Here is a 13786-nt window from a genome sequence, read left to right as displayed (position 1 = left end):
TTGAAAAGGAAAGTAGAACATGAATTGCTGATGGACCTGATGTAGGCTGCAAGAAGAAGGAAGGAGTCGAGGATGAGTCCACACGTAGACTTTAGCAGTTAATTTAGTCTGTTGGACTGCTATAATAGAATACTATAGCCTGGGTGGCTTATAACTACAAAAATGTATTCTTACTGTTCTGGGGGCTGGGAAGTCCAAATCAAGATTACTAGCAGATTTTAACATATGAATTTGGTTGGAGTGGCACAAACTTTCAGTCCATAGCAGCAGTATAGAATAAAAAATATGCCATTTACTGAGATGAAGAGACCTGTAGGATGATAGGTTGTAGAGGAATGAACTAAGACTCACTTTAACGCAGAACCACTCTTAGCCCTGGGTAAACAGGGCCCCTCCTCTAGGCTTCATTCCTCAAGGGGCCTTTGTATTGGCATAATTTTTCAGAATTGTCTATGCCACCTTCTACTGCTTTGATTACTCTCAGTATATTTCATTGCTCTTATAATTTGAATGTCCCAAATGATGTGCTTTCTGAAAATTCTATTGTATGTGTAGATGGACTTGAGGTCAATAGGCTTTTTCTTTCTGCTACCTATAACAGCAATTAGAGTAATCAGTGTACTCTTAAGACTAATGACAAAACGAGGAACTGAGTAACTTTAAGGCTATGTGAAGTATATTGTCTCTTTTTCTCAAGGGTATAGGCCAAATTAAATCTTATGGTGTGGTGTGTATGTTTAACTTTTTCCCTATGAGCTCTGCATTCCACAAGATCTAAACCCCAAACTACTGTATGAAGTTGATTGGATACTCCCTGGGGTGAACGAAGAAATTAAAATCTAGCTTGTGCCGAGGATATAAGGATTTTTAGATATTCTTGCCTGTGAGCATATGATGCCAATCAGAATTACTAATGTATTTAATTTGCCTTTCAAATTTATATTTTTTCCATAAAAACATTTCCAACAAGTAAATAGCTGTGACTCCTGGGTTCATTTATGGCATTATCCAGCCAGGTTTTGAGTATGAGCTCTTATTTACCCTCATGATAGAGTGCCCCTCTGTTGCCTCTCAAAGGTTCAAACTGAGGTTGACATTGCCAAGTGGAACAGGATGGGTGGAGTGGATGGTGTCAGCACTGGAGGTGGATAAAATTGTTGGCAGACTCCAGAATGGGATAATGTCTCCAAAGTGTTTTGAGCTCCTTACTGAAAGACCTTGAATAATTTCCATGTATTATTTTGATTGCGGCAAGAACTATGTAAGGTAATCTGTTCTGCTATCAACAATGACTCCTTTCATTGCAGATTTTTAAAAAGTAGGTATATTTTTAAATGATAAATGGAATAACTTCAAGCTGTCCTTCTGTCAAAGTATTATAAAAAACCTGTCATGTCCAAGTTAGCTGTAAGAATGGCAAACAATAAACAGTAAGTATTAACTCTTTACCAAACAGTGTGCTAAATGCTCTATATTCACAGCCTCGTTTAATCTTTATGACAAACTATGGGCCAATGACCTTTGGTTTAGAGGAGAGGTAAATTTCTACTTTAAAAAGAGGAGAGTGAGGAAGAGTAATTAAATGATATTCTCAAGTTTGTGTCTCTGTACATGGTAGAGCCAGGTGGCCTTTTCTCCAGAGTTTGTCACTACTACAATACCATCCTTTTAAGTGAAAATAGTTTCTTTTAATAGTTTGCTTTGGTAGTGGTATTAGGAACAAAGCTACTAGAATAACTAATGTTTCATTTTAGGAGTATTTTAACTGGAGTAGTTCTTTTAAAATTGAATCTATACCAAAATAAGCTTTCTTTGTATTCTAGCATATGTGCCCAGTCAGAATTAAATGAATGAATGGGGGAAAATGCCTGTGGCTCATATTTGTCTGATGGCTACTGTATACAAACACTATTCTTGGCATTGCCACAACTCTTTATAGGTTTTATGGTCTTCATTTTATAGATGAATAAATGAGGTATGTAATGGTAAGAATGCTACACCATACCAGTTGTGAAAACTAGATTATTGTCTTGCTTGCCATTTCAATCATTGATCATAGTGGATCTCTGGAGCTAGATAGTAATATTTATCTGATAGTGTTTACCTGGTTAGTATATACTGGGGTAGATGGCTGTACTGGAAAGGTTAGGAGAGATAACCTTACATGAAGATGCCCATGTTTGATTACTGTTGTCCATCCTGAGTCTGAAATGGAGAAGTAGCAGTATTGACATTTTTGTCCAATACAATGTCCTACAGAGATAGATTTTTCTATGATATTTTCCAGAAACTTCCACTTGTCCTTCTTTAACATAATAGCTCTTATATCATAGGTCAAGAAAAAACTGTACTAAAGAGGCTGTTCCAACTATTACCAAGTATGCCTTCCTTCTCTGGCTGCAGGCTACAGACCAGGGCTTTCCTTTGTTCCATGCTGCTCCCTGGTGGTCAGTGCACATTGTAGCAAATAATAGAATGCCCAGTCTCCTGGTCGAACTCCCCTGGGAACACTTTGTATATCAGCCTTTTATATATTATATACTAGAGACCTGGTGCACGAAATTTGTACCTAGGGTACTGGGGGGTTTATCCCTCAGCCCAGCCTCTCCAATCTGGGACCCCTCTCAAAATTAAGTACTGCTGGCTCCCAATTGCTTGCCTGCCTGCCTTCCTGGTTGCCCTAACCACTTCTGCCTGCCAGCCTGATCACCCCCTAACCACTCTCAAGCCACCCTGATTGATGTCTAATTGCTCCTCTGCCAGCCTGTTTACTCCACTGCCAGCCTAGTCACCCCTATCTGTCCTCCCCTGCAGGGTTAATTGCCTTCAACTGCCCACCCTTGCAAGCCTGGTCCCTCCCAACTTCCCTCTTCTGCTGGCCATCTTGTGTCTACATAGGGGCAGAATCTTTGACCACATGGGGGCAGCCATCTTGTGTGTTGGAGTGATGGTCAATCTGCATATTATTCTTTTATTAGATAAGATATATACTAGAGGCTCAATGCATGAAATTCATGCAAGAATAGGCCTTCCTTCTTTCAGCTGCCAGCACTGGCTTCCCTCCAGCATCCAGGACCCGGGCTTCCCTCGCAGCCTGGCTTTGTCTGGAAGGTTGTCCAGTCTAATTAGCATATTATGCTTTTATTATGTGTGTGTGTGTGTGTGTGTGTGTGTCTGTATGTACACACACACACATTCCATCAATTTGACTGCTTCTGTATTTACAGAAGGCAAAAACAACCTTAGTGGTTCAAAAAATATTAATGAAGACCCTGAGGAAAAGAAAACTTTTTGTACTTAAAATAGTTCAAGCCAAACATCCTCTTTTGATTTTTAAATTAACACTTTTATGACTATAGTAAACGTTAATACAATAGTAATGATAATAGTAATGAAGAATATATAGAGAATTTTGGCTAATTTTTCATAAGACTTTTTCATTTTCTTAAATTGCCATGAATTCAAGAATAAATCATTTTATTTCTTAAAACTAACTAATGTAAATAGCAGCCACTGTTTAAAGAAGCCTAATGGCATATGAAGGATCTCATGTTCTGTGAATGCATAGACATTTTTCTTTTCTGAATTCTTTTCATTTATTTTAATGTTTTTATTGGATCAGTTATTGGATTTTTGCATTAAAAATTACTATTCTTACTGCCAACAATAAGATAAAAAATATATACTATTCTTGATTTCTTCAATTTATTTCTCCTTACTTGTGCTACATCTCACTTTTGTTTTGTTCCTGTTATTTATTACCATCCATGTTTCATAAACTGTTCACATAGTTAACATTTCTATTTTTAATCTTCATATACTATTTTATTTATAATAAAATTATTCTTTTGTATTAAAACATTAACGGATGACTATGTGACCATTAAATGCATATGTATCCATTTATTGCTTAAGACACTTATATTTATTTATTTTAAATGTGTTTTTATTGATTTCAGAGAAGAATGGAGAGAGAGAGAGAGAGAGAGAGAGAGAGAGAGAGAGAGAGAGAGAGAGAGAGAGAGAGAGAAGCATCAATGATGATAATCATTGATTGGCTGTCTCCTGCACACCCCACACTGGGGATTGAGCCTGCAACCCAGGCATGTGCCATTGGCCAGAAATGAACCCAGGACCCTTCAGTCCACAGGCCAACACTCGATTTACTGAGCCAAACCAGCTAAGGCTCAAGAAACTTTTAGAAATGGAATTTATATGACTGGGTAATAAATTTATAGATATTAAGAGCCTCATTTTTTGATTTCTAATAAATGTAGACAATTTCATATTGTTCATCATTCTGTTATGTTTCTTTTATTATGACAGATGCCCTATTCTTATGCTTTTTTATAACCCCTCTTTATTTATCTAAGTACTCATAAAATTTACATATTTCCAGAAGGAATCAATATTTTATCATGCTGTATATCCACACTGACATCCAGCACTAATTTTCCATTGAATGCCAAGAACAAGCATTAGCATACATACTAATGTTCCCAATTTTAGAGCTTGTTTTTAATCTCTGTTCAAACATTGCCTGAAAGCAGTTGGGCAAAAGTATTGCACGCATTTTACTTTTCCTTCTGTTTGGCCAAAAAATGTTGAAAAGTAAGTGGTTGCTTTCCTTTTGATTTAATAAATTAAGATGTATCATTCATGGAGTTTAAGATGACTTAACAATACATTAAAATTTTCTTTTTATGTGGTGCTAAATAAATTCTTCTTGAACTGCCAGAGCTTGCCCTTGAATCAACCTTGGGACATGGATATTCTGAAAGGAAGGTTTCAAATATTAGCTTTGTTGACTCAGCCCTTCATCCCAGAAAGGTACCCTGGGAGAGAAATGTCCTTAGATTGCTCCACAGGACCCGGGTTCTCATGGGTATCTGCTTCATTAGTGCTGATGCTTTATGTGTTTCTCCCTGTATTTGACTAAAAGAGGAATTAATATCTAAGAAATAACAATATCAGAATGTGGAGGGTTTAACCTTACCCCAAACTGCATCATGTACATATCTCAGAGGAGATGACAAAATTAGATTCTTTTGGAAAAGTGTTGGACATCTAATGCCCCCTTAAAACGTCAAATTTAATTTCAAAAGCAAATCATACAATTTTCTAACTCAGATTTTATCTTTGGAGTGGGAGTATTTGATTTGATCATTGATGGTAGTTCTCCATAAGAATACTGGCTATGAAGTGGGATATTTCAGTATCCATACAGACTCTTTACACATAAAATGACTCCTTAAGAAATGGAGTGGAACATGTAACAATCTTTCTGAAAATTTCTACTGTGGATGGTGTTATTTTCCTAGGGAAAACAGTAGTACTTGTCTTTCAAATAATAAGGAACCCTATCCATCACCATCAGAAAGGGTTGATTATATGTATACAAGCCAACCATTATGACTGCTGTAAAATTATATATCTGTGTGTGTGTTATATAACACATAATGTAATAATATATATGTTATATATATAAACACATAGAGGGATTTCAGAGAAATCCCCATCAAAATAAGTCTTCCATTTCATTTTAAGTAAGAATGAAAAATGTGAGTAAAGCAGTCCATTTATATCCTACATTAAAGAATGATTCATTATTATTTTTTCAACCAAAGCTCAATATTTGGTGATGTATTTAATCTCATTCTAAAGAAAACTAGGAGTCAGGGAATTTAGGAAGTCATTTAATCTCTCTTTCATTTCTGCCTACCTCACAGGGTAGCTTCGCAGATGAAATGTAGATAGAAAAGTGCTTTGGAATAATAAAGCAGCATAGAAGTGCAAGATAGTATTGCTTTTGTCCTGACTCTATGAAAGTGAACCATTAGAAATCTGATTCCAATGTGGGCATATACTCAGCCATATAACATGGCTTTTTGAAACCCTTATTCCGGATAATAAATCTTTTGTTTTTTATTAGTATCATACACCATCCCACATTAAACAGGATATACCGAATTCAGTAACATGGGGCATTCAATGCCATAAAAATAAATTTAGACTATAGACCTGTTTAAGAATGATGTTGCTGACATATGCAGACAACATTTTTAAACTCAATTCCCTGAAACTTAACAAGTCATTTATAAACTCTCATATACTCAAAGTATAAGGAAAGTAAGCTTGAATCTGCAGGGGTTTTTGTTTAGTTTATTTTTCTATATTTAATAACTATAACAATATTGACTAGTATGTGATGGCCTAAATGAAAGGTCAACATAGCTTTTTTAAATTTTAGATGTGAATTAACTCATTCTTTCATTTATTTAACAAGCCAAGTAGTTGGGAGGTGTCCACTTTGGTGACTCTGAAGGTTCATATGAAAAATAGAAAACATTAAAACTGGAACAAATGTTCTAGTAATACTTTCAACAATAAAGATTGTGGGGGGGAAAGAAAGAAAAATAGGAAATTGGTAGGTAAAAAAGTAATTACGCATGCATTTTAAAATAGATCTCTACATAGTATTTATGATATATTAAAGTACTTAATTCTATCTGGAGAGGTCAGGAAAGTTTTTCTTGAATAGATGATAAATTAAATCTTAGGTAATGAGTAAGAGTTTTGATTAAGGACAATAATTGAGTATTAAGCAAGGTACTAGTGTTAAGAAACAATTCTTCATTGATCTCTCATATTTATTCATGTCTTACTAGGAAGGCAATGATCACCTTTCTTTAAAAATACATTTTCAAGGTGTTTTTTTTTTTTTTTGCAGTCAGTCTTGACGGATAGAGACAGTGTTCCTTTCTCGAGGAAAAGGCTGTAATGCTTACTGGTCATGATGGAAGTGTTCAAGGTCCCCAAGCAGAGCTCCTATAATGCTCGGGGAATATGTGAAATAAAATGTTGATGGTGAAAATAAGCCATTTGTCTCTGATCCAAGACACACATATTCTGCCAGCATCCATAAAACTGTGGCAGGGTCACTTAGCATATAGAATAAAATCTCAGCCCTTCACAGGTTTTGACAGTTTTGTTGATGAGGATAATGCTAAAGGATACATGACTTTCTGAAAGAGAAGAATGAGGAATTTTCAGGTGGATTAAAGCAATTTGAAGACAGTCCATGGGGATTGGTAATAAACATGTTGACCAGATATTATAGTCTTTTTTTGAGCAATAAATGCTCCTCTACTTAATTGCCTGCTAATGAGGGGTTGGGATGATAGTTGCAGTCTGATTCCTGGAAAGTAGGTAGGTGCAAAGGCCTGTTGTTGCCATGGTCATTGCTAATATTGCTCAGGGCAGGGCAACTTCCTTGGCAATCTGGTAGTCAGCTTCAGGTCCACCCACAGTAACAACTAGCACTAAGATGAGTCTTGGGTGGGTTGAAGGTTCTCTTTCTCTTCCCCTAAGCAGTTATTGGGAATGTAGAAGGAAGAAACTTGGCCAACATAATGGGAAGAAACCAGAAACCAGGTGAATGAATCATAAGAAATTTGGTTGGGTTAGGAGATGAGGGATAGAGTATGTAATGCTTGGTCAGGAGGAATAGCAACAACTGGACTTTCTGACAGCTTAGCTTGTCCTGTAGTCTGTCATGCCAAACTTAGACACAATTGGAGGTGGCAGCAAAGGTCTCTGTGATGTTTTGTTTCTTTATTTGCTTGGTTGTTTGCTGTGAGTTCTGGCTGCTGTATGGGAACTTTGGTCCTCTTTGGGAGACTTCCCTGTGGGAAACTATAGAGGAGTCATTGACTAACATGTGGGTCCTACTGCTCCAGGTTGTATATGTAATCCTGAGATGCAACCCACTGGCAAATGAGACCCAAATAATTGTAGTAAATGTCATAGTCAGCCTTGTAATCTTACAAAACTCTTTTTAGCTCTTACATTATTACTGGATGAAGATTTAAGAGGTGTTCTCTTGATAATGAATTTTGTGCAAGTGAAGCCCCTGTCAGCCAGATGGAACAAACCCTGTTATCCTGATGGAAAACAAAGCAACTCTGGGGTTCCCAAAGTTGAAATAGATGGTGTCATTAATTATGATTATGATGTTCAATATAGGACTTTGGGTGGAATTATAACATTACAAATTCATTTCATTAAGCTGGTCAGCAGCTGCTCTACTGCCTGAAATTGAAACTAAATGTGCCTTGCTTACTAATTTGGAGCTGATCTCTTCCTCTGTGCCCCCTGATTCTCAACCTTCCTAATTCAACTGCTTTAAGGAAAACAATGATTGGTTCTTTGTGATCACTCATCTGAGGATGCTAGAGAACTTTGGGGGAGAGAAAGAACTCAAACTTTTATGGCTTTCTTTGATAAAAATGCCAAAATCATCATCTTATTCAGACCTGTTGTGGGAGTCCTGATTCAATTGATGGGGTTTGGGCAGTGCTCACAGCGGGAAAGGAGAAGCCAAAATAACCTTTTGGGTGGGGCCTTAGGGTGGGGCCTTTTGGGTCAATTCAGTGTAGTTTGGTTGCTTCCACAGTTTAATGTATAGTAAAAATTAGTGTGTGATGTGATTGCAATTCTATGTCTCATAAGTGCCAGAGGGAATCATATCAATTAGGAAGAGCATGTTGTGAAATGAACATATCTTTGGGCTGGGGGAACGGGAGGAGATGTGGCCCTACTGCCCTGATACAGCTACCAGGTATCTTTTGAAAATCAGGTGTTAGCTTGCCGTTGAGCTCTTATTGAAACTGGAAACCTGACTCATGGAGGCCTTGGGATTCTCTGGCCCTATTTCCATTGGGGGAGGGAGGGTCAAATGTGGACTCAAGATTAACAAGGTAGGACAATTTCAACAGACCTCACTGATGGGATGGAAATTTATATTCAAGAAAGTGGTCAGCCTGTCCCCAGTGTAATCTCAGCTTTACACAGAAAAAGTAGCAGTTGCCCTCTCCTGCTCAGTCTACTGCCAAAAACAAAGGTACTAGCTCAATGGGGCCCTTCTGTTCACAGTGCTTTCCCTAACGCTTGAGCCTGGTTGGATGATGTTTTGGCTATACTGAAACCCGATGATGTCCACTGGGCCACTAGTTGTACTACATCTGCAGCAGCTGTGCAGAACTGAAAATGTATGTGATCTCTATACTCACTTAGTAGAACTCCAAGCCATTCCCATATTGTTACTGACTTGGCTTGTAGTCAGTGGCCTAATTTATGTACCTGGCAGATTAAAGACACCTTTGGGGGCAGGGCTGATTCGATCATCAGAGGCCCATACTCTGGTGAGACCCACTAGCGTTACACTGCTGAGTAAGTCTTCATCACCTGGATGACTACCATCACTGATCGGTAAACTGTAGAACTGATTATGGAAACATATCCACTATCATAAAATAGGCACAGGGTAAACCTAAGCTTCTGATGCAGCAGCCACTGTTGCCTCGGATTTACTCAGCTGCCTGAATCCAAGGACCCTTAGGAGGTGGAGACATGGCTGAAGTCAGTCCTGGAGGTTGGCCTGATTTTTCTAGTTGGAGTTCTAGTAGCCTTAGTTAAATATCTTATGGTATAAATTGTACATATTTGGTCCCGGCCTTTGTTCATTGGAGGGGCCAACAGAGGAATTTACTGTCCGGAGAATATGCCATACACAAAGATGGTATAAACATGAGGAGTAGATATTAATGGAAAATAATTATCCATAAGTGTTTTGAATTTCTATGTTTTGCAAGTAGAGGCGTGACTGCCTTTCTTTCAGACTATCTTTACAAGGATTTTTGTATGTGGAATAGCTCTGAATGATAGAAATATATTTCTGGAACAAGAGGTAAGTGTGCTTAAAGCCTTGGAGGATAGAGATAGTGTCTTCCTTTGAATCAAAAGGCAGGCATGCTCATGGGCCAGGCATACTAAACATAATGTCTACCTCTGTTGCCAAAGGAAGATATTCTTACTGCACATTACTTACAGTTCAGGTTGTCTATGCTTGGACTTCTTTTCCTGGAATACAACTGATTGCCCGTGCAAGCATCATATGGTCCTCTTTGCTTCTTTAGGTGAGAGTTGAATCTTGGGGAATCAGCACAAGCACTGATTCTCTAGCTCAGTGGTTCTCAACCTTTTTAATGCCGTGATATGCCTTTAATACAGTTCCTCATGTTGTGGTGACTCCCAACCAATCGCGACCCACAAGTTGAGAACAGCTAGCAAGGTCGCCAAAGACCATCAGGAAACACTGATATTTACATTACAATTTATAACAGTAGCAAAACTATAGTTATAAATTAGCAACGAAAATAATTTTATGGTTGGGGGTCACCACAACATGAGGAACTGTATTAAAGGGTCGCGACATTAAAAAGGTTCAGAGCTACTGCTATTTATTGTGAGTTAATAAGTTTTCTTCTTTTCTGACTTAGGAGTCTGTGTCTTTTGTTAGCATCCATGGCAGGCTCACTTATTAGCTTGCATGTAGGGATAGTTCAATAAACTTAAGAAAATAAGTGTTTGTTTATTGATTAAATAGGACATTAGACATGGTTAAAATGGAATCTTTTGGGGGTCTGAAATGCTTCAATTCAATTTTCATTACTTCTACTGGGAAAAAAATGAGTCAGTTGTTGAACAAACAGCTTCTGAAACAGCATTCCAGAATGAATTAATATTGAGAACTGAGGTCCACTCTATACTTCTACTCTCAGTGGTATGAACTAGCTTACATTTATTTTTGTCCATAAAAGTAAAAAATATTTTCTTCTTCTTGGCATGGAATTCTTATTTAATCAGTGATTTGGGGATGTAAGCACTTTTATGGTTTTTGTTTTTGTTTTTGTTTTTGTTTTCATTAGCTCCCAGATTTGCCATAGTCATCTGCATTAAGCTGGCTGAAGGGAAAAGAGCATGGGGGGATGTGTGTGGGATACTTTAATGGTCCAAGCTTAAAATGGTACATATCACTCACTTTCATTGACTAGAACTTGTTCAAACATTACTCTTAGATGGGGAGAAATGTGGTCTAGTCCTGTGTCCATGAAAAAGAGAAATGAGTTTAGTGGGAAGTTTTTTTTTTTTTCCCACAGATGGAATGTATTTCCAACCAACAGATGTGAAAATGAGCAAGACATGTCTTTAGCATGGCTAAGATCATAGGCTGTATGAAGTAGAGATTGGTAGATGATGAGAGGCTAGTCATGAATCATCTTTGACCTTAAGTTGATCTCTCTGAAGGTGACTGGCAAATGCTGAAGGATTTCAAACTTAGAATAGCAAGATTAAGGGAGAATATTTATGAAGCTATAGCAACAGAGTGAGAAAAATGACAATTTTAATGAAACCAGTGACAAAAGAGATTCACTAATACAATACAAGTAATTATTGAGCACTCTCTGAGGGTCATGAATAGTGATGGTGACACGGGAAATTGGACTGGAACACAAGGCAGGATGGTTCCTGGGTTCTTTGTCCGGTGGAGTCAAAGAATGAAACCAGGGAAGAAAGGTGCTTTAGTGAAAGGTGGAAATTAATTGAGAAACAAGTACATGGGGAGGAGGAAAGAGTCCTGCCAAGTCCCTTTCCCTTCAGTGTATAAAGGCTGCAGATCTTTGTCCCTTGATATCCCCTCTGATTGGTCACTGCCCCTCTTAGATTGGTTACTATAGCAACTCCAGAGCTCAAACCTCAAGTGAAGTAAGTGAGGTTCCCTCCTTCTTCTCCCTTATTGTTTCCCTCTTCCCTCTGGGATCTATTCTTTCCTCTCTGAATGAGGGGCTTCCATCCCTTTGTTGTGTAAATGTATACCTTTCTGTAGTCCTCAGCTCCCTTATCTTATGGAAATGTACCCTTTGTAACTCTGTAGCCCTATGCTTTTTCCATGGACCCCCTAGACTTTTAAACCTTCCTATTTTACAGCTAAAAGCTTCTTTTGGTGGGTACTAGATGTTTGCCAAAATGAAACCAGTAACAAAAGGACCAGTGAGAAATACCAGTGGTAAGAGAGAAGGTAAAGAATAGTATGTGGCTGAAACCAGTTTGGGTCAGTGGCTAGAACATCAGCCTGCGGAATGAAGGGTCCTGGGTTTGATTCCAGTCAAAGGGCATGTACCTTGGTTGTGGGCACATCCCCAGAGGAGGCGTGCAAGAGGCAGCTGATCGATGATTCTCTATCATTGATGTTTCTCACTCTCTATCTCTCTCCCTTTCTGTAAGAAATGAATCAAATATATATATATATAAAAAAAAAAGAATAGTATGTGTGGGAGAATGTCTGAGGAGAGGCATGAGGTAGGAAAATAATGGGATCAGTTTTAAATCATTGAACTCCATGTGCTTGTACAATGGTTAGGTGGCTATGCCAAGCAGGTATTGTTTTTGTACAGCTATGTTTCCTTAGAAAAGTCAGTACAGAGTTGGTAATGCCCAGGATGAGACTAAAGAGCACCAAGATGGGGGTCTCATTACACATATTCAGCGAGTATGTGTGAATTGACTCTTTGTGTTATTTATTTTTCTGTTAAAAAGGAAACCTTGTTGCTCTTTGATTTACTGAACACATTCTGACTTTTTTTTTCTGATTTCTCCGGTATTTGGGTAGAGTTAGTAAGTACCCATAGCTGAAAGATGTAATAGTAGCATTAGATTAAAGAAGAAATGTAAAATAATATTAAGTGAGCATCTATTCTGCTTTGACTAAAATGGCTATCAATGGTGGTGGTCTGTAATATCTTCAGATTGGTTGTTACTTCTGCTAGCTACACCAGTGATGTATTAGAAAGTCTCAAGCTCTGTAATTGTGCACATCATATTGCTATCAGCTTAATAATCATAGTTTCCGCTTCTTTCTGGTTAAACGCTGCTGTCTTGTAAAGGAGTACTCTTCATCCATGTATGCTCCGAGCTAATTGCTGTTGCAAATGCAGCTTGAGTTTACAATCAACAATAATGAGACCAAATGATTTAAGATTACCTAGTTTTGTTTTTTGCTTTATTTCCATCTTTTGCAGTTTTAGGTCTGGAGGTAATAGGAAAGAGGAGTGAGCTTCTCTTTATTTACTCCCCTTTTCCTTTCTTTATTGCCTGGTTGAAATTATGGCCATTCTTGGAAGTGAAACATGATTTCATGACTGCTATTTCAGACTGAGCCTAAAGCTCAGGAAGGCCATATATCCCTTATCCATCCTCCACCCTCCAATTTAACCGCGTGCATCATTATCTGTTCAGAAGATGCAGAAATGAGAATTCTGTTTTCTCTTTTCTTATTTTTTGCATATTGAATTGCCCAATTTCATGGAAATGGTGGAGGGCGGTATGTAAACATTATAACAGGAATCATCTGGGTTCTTCCACTGAGTGAGTTAGAAGAGGATGCTAATTAAACCATATAACAGTTTTGGACTCTAAAAGAGCCAGGTAGCATTTTTCTATGTCATAGAAACAAACTGGATTTTGCATGATAAACTGTCACTGCACCAGTGCATTTTCTTGTTACAAGGATAGGATAAAACTATAAATTGGTCCACCTAAATTTACAAAGCCTTGAAGTACAGGTCCTGCTGATTAGGTTGATCCCATCCGCTATCCATCTGAAGAACTTGATAATGAGTTACCCAGACTTAACTTGGCTTGGAGATACCAGGACATTGTGCTGATACAGTCTGAAAAGATGTGGCCTACTCCTAGTTTTAATTGCAGTGTGATGTTTAGAAAGGCTGTTCCTATTTTTTCTATTTTAAACTAATGTCCTAAATATGGTGTGTCCATACTGCTCAGTTTCAGGACACAGGGTCCAGAGTCCAGACACTCTTGCCATTTCATATTTGGCAGGAAGGTAGGACAGGGTGATATGTTGGGCTGGAAATAGACTGTTTCC

The 13786-nt window shown here is 37.9% G+C and overlaps 1 protein-coding gene across 2 annotated transcripts in view; it reads left to right on the top strand.

Annotated features, from left to right (window-relative positions):
• The window catches only part of HMGCLL1 (3-hydroxy-3-methylglutaryl-CoA lyase like 1), a 221231-nt gene that overhangs the window by 99368 nt on the left and 108077 nt on the right, over positions 1-13786 (top strand). The window lies entirely within an intron of this gene.

Source organism: Pipistrellus hanaki, assembly GCF_964339955.1.
Source record: "Pipistrellus hanaki genome assembly, chromosome: 7".
NCBI classification, from domain to species: Eukaryota; Metazoa; Chordata; class Mammalia; order Chiroptera; family Vespertilionidae; genus Pipistrellus; species Pipistrellus hanaki.
This window is presented reverse-complemented; position numbering and strand designations above follow the sequence as displayed.